This window comes from Schistocerca nitens, chromosome 12 (genome assembly GCF_023898315.1).
Source record: "Schistocerca nitens isolate TAMUIC-IGC-003100 chromosome 12, iqSchNite1.1, whole genome shotgun sequence".
Classification (NCBI taxonomy): Eukaryota; Metazoa; Arthropoda; class Insecta; order Orthoptera; family Acrididae; genus Schistocerca; species Schistocerca nitens.
The window spans coordinates 79,935,529-79,944,199 of NC_064625.1; the positions used below are offsets into that span (position 1 = coordinate 79,935,529).

The 8,671-nt window shown below is 47.0% G+C and overlaps 1 pseudogene; it reads right to left on the minus strand.

The window, feature by feature from the left end:
• Positions 1 to 8,349: 8,349 nt before the first annotated feature.
• On the minus strand, positions 8,350 to 8,466 carry LOC126215563 (5S ribosomal RNA; annotated as a pseudogene).
• Between the last annotated feature and the right edge of the window lie 205 nt (positions 8,467 to 8,671).

The window sequence follows — 8,671 nt, forward strand, 5'->3', positions numbered from 1 at the left end:
TTTCAAATTCCGGTTCTCAAAATTTTCTCATTAGTGTTTCTCGAAAAGAACATCGCCTTCCCGCAAGTGATTGTTATTTGATTTCCCGAAACATCTCCATAACACTTGCGTCTTTTTCGAACCTACCGATAACAAATCTAGCAGTCTGGCTGTTCGATGTCTTCCTTTAAACTAACCTGATGTGGATCCCAAACACTCTAGAAGTACTCGAGATTAGGTGGCAACAGCTTCCTGCTTGTAGTGTCCTTTATAGATGAACCACAGGTTCCTAAAATTCTCCCAATAAACCGAAGTCTGCCATTCGGCGTCCCTGATACGCTCGTTCCATTCATATCGCTTTGCAACGTTACGTCGAGATACGAGGGTAATCCCAAAAGTAAGGTCTCCTTTTTTTTATCTCTACAATGGTTTGCATCAGTTTACAGCTTGAACATTTAGCTGTTTTTCTACATAATCACCATTTCTGTCGATGCATTTTTGTAGACGCTGTGGCAGTTTCTGTATGCCCGTGACATACCAGCTCGCCGCCATGCTTCAGAAAGTTATGAACCTCTTCTTTCACCTCGTCGTCGGAGCTGAATCGCTGGTACCACAGTTAATGCTGACAGGTACTGTGGGACTCTGAAAAAACTCGAACGGGCAATTCAGAACCGGAGAAGAGGAATGTTGAGCGAGGGCGTACACATTCTCCATGACAACGCTCGCCCACACATCGCTCGGCAAACCGTTGCTCTCCTGCAACAGTTTCAGTGGAACGTAATCACCCACCCACCCTACAGCCCTGACTTGGCACCCAGTGACTATCACCTGTTCCCTAGGTTAAAAAAATATTTGGCCGGAAAGCGATTCGGCTCCGACGACGAGGTGAAAGAAGAGGTTCATAACTTTCTGAACAGCATGGTGGGGAGCTGGTATGTCGTGAGCAGACAAAAACTGCCACAGCGTCTACAAAAATGCATTGACAGAAATGGTGATTATGTCGAAAAATAGCTAAATGTTCAAGCTGTAAACTGATGTAAACCACTGTAGAAATAAACAGGTCGATGTACTTATAAAAAAAATACGAGACCTTACTTTTGGGATTACCCTCGTATTTAAAAGACATGACAGCGACAAGATGAACATTACACATCCCCATTAATTTACATTTTTCTATATTTAGGGTGATATATATATATATATATATATAGCAAAAAATAGCGGTCGCATAACACTCCCTGGGGACACTCCTGACGATATCCTTGTTTCTGATGAACACTCGCTGCGGAGGACAACATACTGAGTTCCGTTACTTCTTAAATTAGATTATGAAATCTATTCCATATGTTCGTATGATAGTGAGCAGTCTGCAGTGGGGCACAGAATGAAATGCTTTATGGAAATCTAGGCCCTTCATCCATAATTCGCAGTTTATCATGTGAGAAAGGGACAAGCTGAGTTTCGCACGAGCGGTGCTTTCTAAAACAGTGCTGATTCGTGGACCTGAGGTAAATGAGCCTGATATTGTCTACCTTGCCTCATAAGAGATATCCAGCAGCAATACATCAAACGGGAAGATTTAGAGAAAACTGAACGGATGTAGTGAGAGCCAAAATGATTTTAAGTAAATGCGCGTTAAACACGAAGCAGACAATAAATGCAACTGTGGCGAAGCCCATGACATGGAATATCTACAACATCCCAACCACTGCACAAAATATACCCTTGACTGGAAAGAAACACTGGGAGAGGTCTGATATTGGGCGAAGAAGCTTCAGAATAAAAGTTCCGGACACCAAACCGTGAGTGAAGTAAGCGCAGGTAAAGTCTCCAGAATTGTCGGATTGCTTTCTAAATCATGTAAACATTAAAATACGAGTTTTCCTACGAACTCTCGTCCCTCAAGCACGGACTTCCTACGTTTGCGGAGTGGGTAACCTGTCTTTTCTACCGGCTTGTATCGCAACAACAGCATATGCAGCTCTTCATAATATACACTCCTGGAAATTGAAATAAGAACACCGTGAATTCATTGTCCCAGGAAGGGGGAAACTTTATTGACACATTCCTGGGGTCGGATACATCACATGATCACACTGACAGAACCACAGGCACATAGACACAGGCAACAGAGCATGTACAATGTCGGCACTAGTACAGTGTATATCCACCTTTCGCAGCAATGCAGGCTGCTATTCTCCCATGGAGACGATCGTAGAGATGCTGGATGTAGTCCTGTGGAACGGCTTGCCATGCCATTTCCACTTGGCGCCTCAGTTGGACCAGCGTTCGTGCTGGACGTGCAGACCGCGTGAGACGACGCTTCATCCAGTCCCAAACATGCTCAATGGGGGACAGATCCGGAGATCTTGCTGGCCAGGGTAGTTGACGTACACCTTCTAGAGCACGTTGGGTGGCACGGGATACATGCGGACGTGCATTGTCCTGTTGGAACAGCAAGTTCCCTTGCCGGTCTAGGAATGGTAGAACGATGGGTTCGATGACGGTTTGGATGTACCGTGCACTATTCAGTGTCCCCTCGACGATCACCAGTGGTGTACGGCCAGTGTAGGAGATCGCTCCCCACACCATGATGCCGGGTGTTGGCCCTGTGTGCCTCGGTGGTATGCAGTCCTGATTGTGGCGCTCACCTGCACGGCGCCAAACACGCATACGACCATCATTGGCACCAAGGCAGAAGCGACTCTCATCGCTGAAGACGACACGTCTCCATTCGTCCCTCCATTCACGCCTGTCGCGACACCACTGGAGGCGGGCTGCACAATGTTGGGGCGTGAGCGGAAGACGGCCTAACGGTGTGCGGGACCGTAGCCCAGCTTCATGGAGACGGTTGCGAATGGTCCTCGCCTATACCCCAGGAGCAACAGTGTCCCTAATTTGCTGGGAAGTGGCGGTGCGGTCCCCTACGGCACTGCGTAGGATCCTACGGTCTTGGCGTGCATCCGTGCGTCGCTGCGGTCCGGTCCCAGGTCGACGGGCACGTGCACCTTCCGCCGACCACTGGCGACAACATCGATGTACTGTGGAGACCTCACGCCCCACGTGTTGAGCAATTCGGCGGTACGTCCACCCGGCCTCCCGCATCCCACTATACGCCCTCGCTCAAAGTCCGTCAACTGCACATACGGTTCACGTCCACGCTGTCGCGGCATGCTACCAGTGTTAAAGACTGCGATGGAACTCCGTATGCCACGGCAAACTGGCTGACACTGACGGCGGCGGTGCACAAATGCTGCGCAGCTAGCGCCATTCGACGGCCAACACCGCGGTTCCTGGTGTGTCCGCTGTGCCGTGCGTGTGATCATTGCTTGTGCAGCCCTCTCGCAGTGTCCGGAGCAAGTATGGTGGGTCTGACACACCGGTGTCAATTTGTTCTTTTTTCCATTTCCAGGAGTGTAGTTTATCACAGCCCGCAAGGTGGCATAAATTCCACATCATCGTCTTTCTTTTAAATCCACTGATTATAAATCATCCAAAACAAAGAATTTCGTGACATGCTTAGTGTTACAGTTTCCCTGAAACGCACATATGACAGCTGTCTTACACAGCCGTGGATAAAAAAAAGGCTTCGCACTTAATGTTGACACCTGCCTTGCTTCATAGTGCAGATTGTCCCAGTGTAACAGAATCGAAACGTGACGGGCATATACAACACCTGTGTCACTGTCGAGATAGACAGCTGTTCCCCCTGCCCTCTGTAGGCGTGCGCCCCTGACGCCCTCAAAGCGCCCCGCCGACTCCCACGAGAGCAGAGCAGCTGATGCGCCACTTACACAAAGTAGCAGCAGTGGGACAATGTATGCCAAGGTCGGCGTTAATAGCCGCGCGCAGCCGTGACGCCGCGGCCACTTTCTGACGTCAGCGCCAGGCATAGGCGTGCAAGGAATGCCCGGACACACTTGTGCACTCGTCGCTAAGGCTGCCCGTTTTTCACGTTCATACAAAAAATAGCATGTAGCATGGGGTTCTTCCGTCCATAGAGCGGTTCTAGGCGCTTCTGTGTGGAACCACACGACCGCTACGGTCGCAGGTTCGAATCCTGCCTCAGGCATGGATGTCTGTGTTGTCCTTAGGTTATTTAGGTTTAAGTAGTTCTAAGTTCTAGGGGACTGATGACCTCAGATGTTAAGTCCCATAGTGCTCAGAGCCGATATGAAACTTCCTGGCAGATTAAAACTGTGTGCCCGACCGAGACTCGAACTCGGGACCGAGTTTGAGTCTCGGTCGGGCACACAGTTTTAATCTGCCAGGAAGTTTCATATCAGCACACACTCCGCTGCAGAGTGAAAATCTCATTCTGCTCAGAGCCATTTGACCCATTTTCTTCCGCTCAAAGCTTCACCGCTCCCTCGAAATCCTGGAATAGGTGTTCGCAACCGATTACCTCCCCTTCACCAATTCATTAAGTTCATTCACGACCACAAACACGCAAAACACCTTTGTCTCTGCTGCATCTCATGTACATCTCCATCTACGTGATTACTCAGCTATTTACAATAAAAAGCCTGGCAGAGGTTTCAATGAACCACCTTCTTGCTCTCTACCGTTCCACTCTCGAACGGCACGGGGGAAAAACGAGCACTTAAATTTTTCTGTGCGAGCCCTCATTTCTCTTACTTTATCGTGATGATCATTTCTCCCTATGTAAGTGGGTGCCAACAGAATGTTTTCGCAGTCGCTGGAGAAAACTGGTGATTGAAATTCATGAGAAGATCCCGTCGCAACTAAAAACGCATTTGTTTTCATGATTGCCACTCCAATTCACGTATCATGTCTGTGACACTATCTCCCCTATTTCGCGATAATACAAAACGAGCTGCCCTTCTTTGTACTTTTTCGATGTCATCCGTCAGTTCCACCTAATGCGGATCCCACACCGCACAGCAATACTCCAGAACAGGGCGGACAAGCGTAGTGTAAGCAGTCTCTTTGGTAGATCTGTAGCACCTTCTAAGTATTCTGCCAATGAATCGCAGTCTTTGGTTTGCTCTACTCACAATATTATCTATGTGATCGTTCCAATTTAGGTTATTTGTAATTGTAATTTCTAAATATTTAGTTCAATTTACGGCCCTCAGATTTTGTGACTTATCGCGTAATCTAAATTTAGCTGATTATTTTAGTACTCATGTGAATAACTTCGCACTTTTCTTTGGGGGTCAATTGCCGCTTTTCGCACCTTATAGATATCTTATCTAAATCATTTTGGAAGTCGTTTTGATCATCTGATGACTTTACAAAACGGTAAACGGTAAATGACAGCATCGTATGCAAACAATCTCAGACGGCTACTCAGATTGTCTCCTATGTCGTTAATACAGATCAGGAACAATAGAGGGCCTATAACACTTCCTTGGGGAACGCCGGATATTACTTCTGTTTTACTCGATGACTTTCCGTCTATTACTACGAACTGTGACCTTTCTGACAGGAAATCACGAATCCAGTCGCACAACTGAGGCGATACTCCGTAGGGACGCAGTTTGGTTAGAAGCCTCTTGTGAGGAACGGTGTCGAAAGCGCAAACTTGAGTCCCAACGCTCTGCAGTCTGCCCCATCCTTGATAATATTGACCATCCTCCATCTCAAGTTCTCCATGTCATTTCCCAGTGTAATACCGCCTTCTTCATACAGACCGAAGCCCGGGAATCTGCCATACTTTGCTACCATAGCCCACACTTGCCACACCATCGTATAATAGTACTCAATCCCATCCTTTCCTTGAAACTACCTGGCAGATAAAATCCGTATTCCGGATCGGATCTTGAATCTGAGACCTTTGCCTTTCGTGGACAAGTGGCCCATTGATTCAGCCACAGGCACAATACTCCCTAAAGCCGTAATCACACGTTACGAGACAGCTAACGTTCACGCGGATGCGGACCATATATCCGACGTCAAAGGATACATCTCTTTGGCACATGGGACGAGTTTGCTAAAGTGACTTTGCACCTTCAGCGCTCTCCAGCGGCCGTTGTAGGCTTTCTTTGACTCATAAATCACACAGTTTGTGTAAGAAAATGGATGCAAGTAAAAAAGGCAAGTTTCCTCTCTTGTTCCTTTTGCTACTCACGTTGTTCTGTTTGTAGTATAGATAAAAAAAAATTCAGTATCCGTGAACATGTAACAAGACAAAAAAGGAAAGGTAAATGTTCAGTCAGTAATGAAATCCGCCTGTAAAGGTTCACAACATTGAACAAACTCACTCCGGGCAGAAACCACACTTGTATTTATGTAACACAAAATATTACAGAAACTATTACTTCTAATATAAGAAGTATGTCCCACACAACCTTTCAGAAAACTCGAAAGTTACAGCAGGACGCGAACCCATTACTCCCCCGTTTCATAACGCAGCGCTCCTACCAGTTACGCAACGCTGACCGTTTGTAATAAAGAAGCTCATATTTTTGTCTTTCAGACTTCAGAAGGATTTAATCGCTGGCATGTTATTAACTGACCTTTAATTGTAACAAATCCGGCAAAGAGCGGCATGTTTTTGGACAATCTTCGATGTTCCGTTGCCTTAAAACGACGTACTTTCATAGCATGCAAACTATGACACGAAGATAACTAAAACAAAAATACTTTAACCACCATTACGACGTTGCCCGTCATTTTATTACAGCAATTCATTCCAATAACGATGCATTATAGAGAAATCACAGGTGCTGGTGCTTAGAAACAGCATATGTTCACAGAATGTAAGTTATAACATAAAACCCACCAAACACGGGCTTCAGCTGAAGACGAAAAAGACAGTATGGTGGCGTCTCTGAATTTCTGCTTGTGACGCAAAGAGCATTCTTGCTTCTTATTGATCGTACTTTATCCAGAACGTTGCCGTAATATCACATTATTTATTTTATGTTCATGTGGCGAAATGCCTCTTCAATCTGAAACAGCGCGAAATGACGTCACAAAACTCGTACAGCGCCGCGTCATCGTTAGCTGGCTCGTCCCGTGTAAACGCTGGTTTAAGGCCGTAGGTTAGCGATGTCTCCGCAGTATCCTTTCTTACAGCGGCGTCCGTCCTGCCAGGTTCAAAAATTGTTCAAACGGCTCTGAGCACTAGCCGGCCGCGGTGGTCTCGCGGTTCTAGGCGCGCAGTCCGGAACCGTGCGACCGCTACGGTCGCAGGTTCGAATCCTGCCTCGGGTATGGATGTGTGTGATGTCCTTAGGTTAGTTAGGTTTAAGTAGTTCTAAATTCTAGGGGACTATGACCACAGATGTTAAGTCCCATTGTGCTTAGAGCCATTTGAACCAATCTGAGCACTATGGGACTTAACATCTGAGGTCATCAGTTCCCCAGAACTTAGAACTACTTAAACCTAACTAACCTAAGGACATCACACACATCCATCGTCCGGGGCAGGATTCGAACCTGCGACCGTAGCAGCAGCGCAGTTTCGGACTGAAACACCTAGAACCGCTCGGCCACAAAGGCCGGCTCATCCTGCCAGGTATGCAACAGAAAGTCTGCGCAGTTCTGAAGGTAGGGAATGAGGTACTGATGGAGGTAAAACTGTGTGGGCAGGTCGCGAGATGTGCCTGGATTGTTCGAGTCACGGTCCGCCATATTGTTTTAATCTAGCAGGAAGTTTCAAGTGAGAGAACACCGCATTGCAAAATGAAAAATCATTCTGGCGCCCTTTCTTTACGCACCCGACACTCCATCTCCTGTCACCCACATCCCAACTATCAGATCTTTCCCACATCAACATCCCACATTTTTTCATACAGTATTCTCCCCAGTACTTCACACATCCCAATTTTCAACCACCAGGAGCCCCAGAGTGTCCTCCTCATAACAAAGTGACTGTGCATCAAATGGAATTCAGGAAGAACTACAGTTCCTGTTGAATGAGAACAGCAGTCTAATGAGCACACACTGTGGATTGAAAGTAAAGCGAAGTAATGAGGATTAGGAGATATGGGATATGACCTAGCATCGAAAGTGGAGATCCATCTGGTGATAGCTGATCTGCCTGAAACCAAACAAAATAAGATAAAAACAATTGACCACGAAGCAGACGAAGTAAAGAAATTCTGGTATCTTGGAAGCGACATGACGCACGACGGATGAAGTAACGAGTACGTAAAAAGTAGATTAGCATAGACAGAGATGGCATTCCCAGCCAAAAAAAAAACACTTCGTCTTCAGGCCACAACTGGCCCATCGGGACCATCCTACCGCCGTGTCATAGCTGAGGATGCCGATAGGAGGGGCGTGTGGTCAGCACATCACACTCCCCGTCGTTACGATGGTTTTCTTTGACCGGAGCCGCTGCTATTCGGTCGAGTAGCTCCTCAGTTGGCATCACGAGGCTGAGTGCACCCCGAAAAATGACAACAGCACATGGCGCTCCAGATGGTCACCCATCCAAGTGCCAGCCATGCCCGACAGCGCTTAACTTCGGTGATCTGACAGGAACCGGTGTAACACTGCGGCAAGGCCGTTGCCCCCCCCCCTCCCCTCCAGCGAAAAGGATTCGACTAATATCAAAATTCGGCCTTAATTTGAAAAAGCAGTTCCTGAGAATGTACGTTTGGAGAAAACTGGATGAAACGGCAATCGAAGCGTTTGAGATGTGATGATATATAGAGAAATTGGGCGAACTGATAAGATCAGGAATGACGATGTTCTCTGTAGAATAGACGAAGAGAAG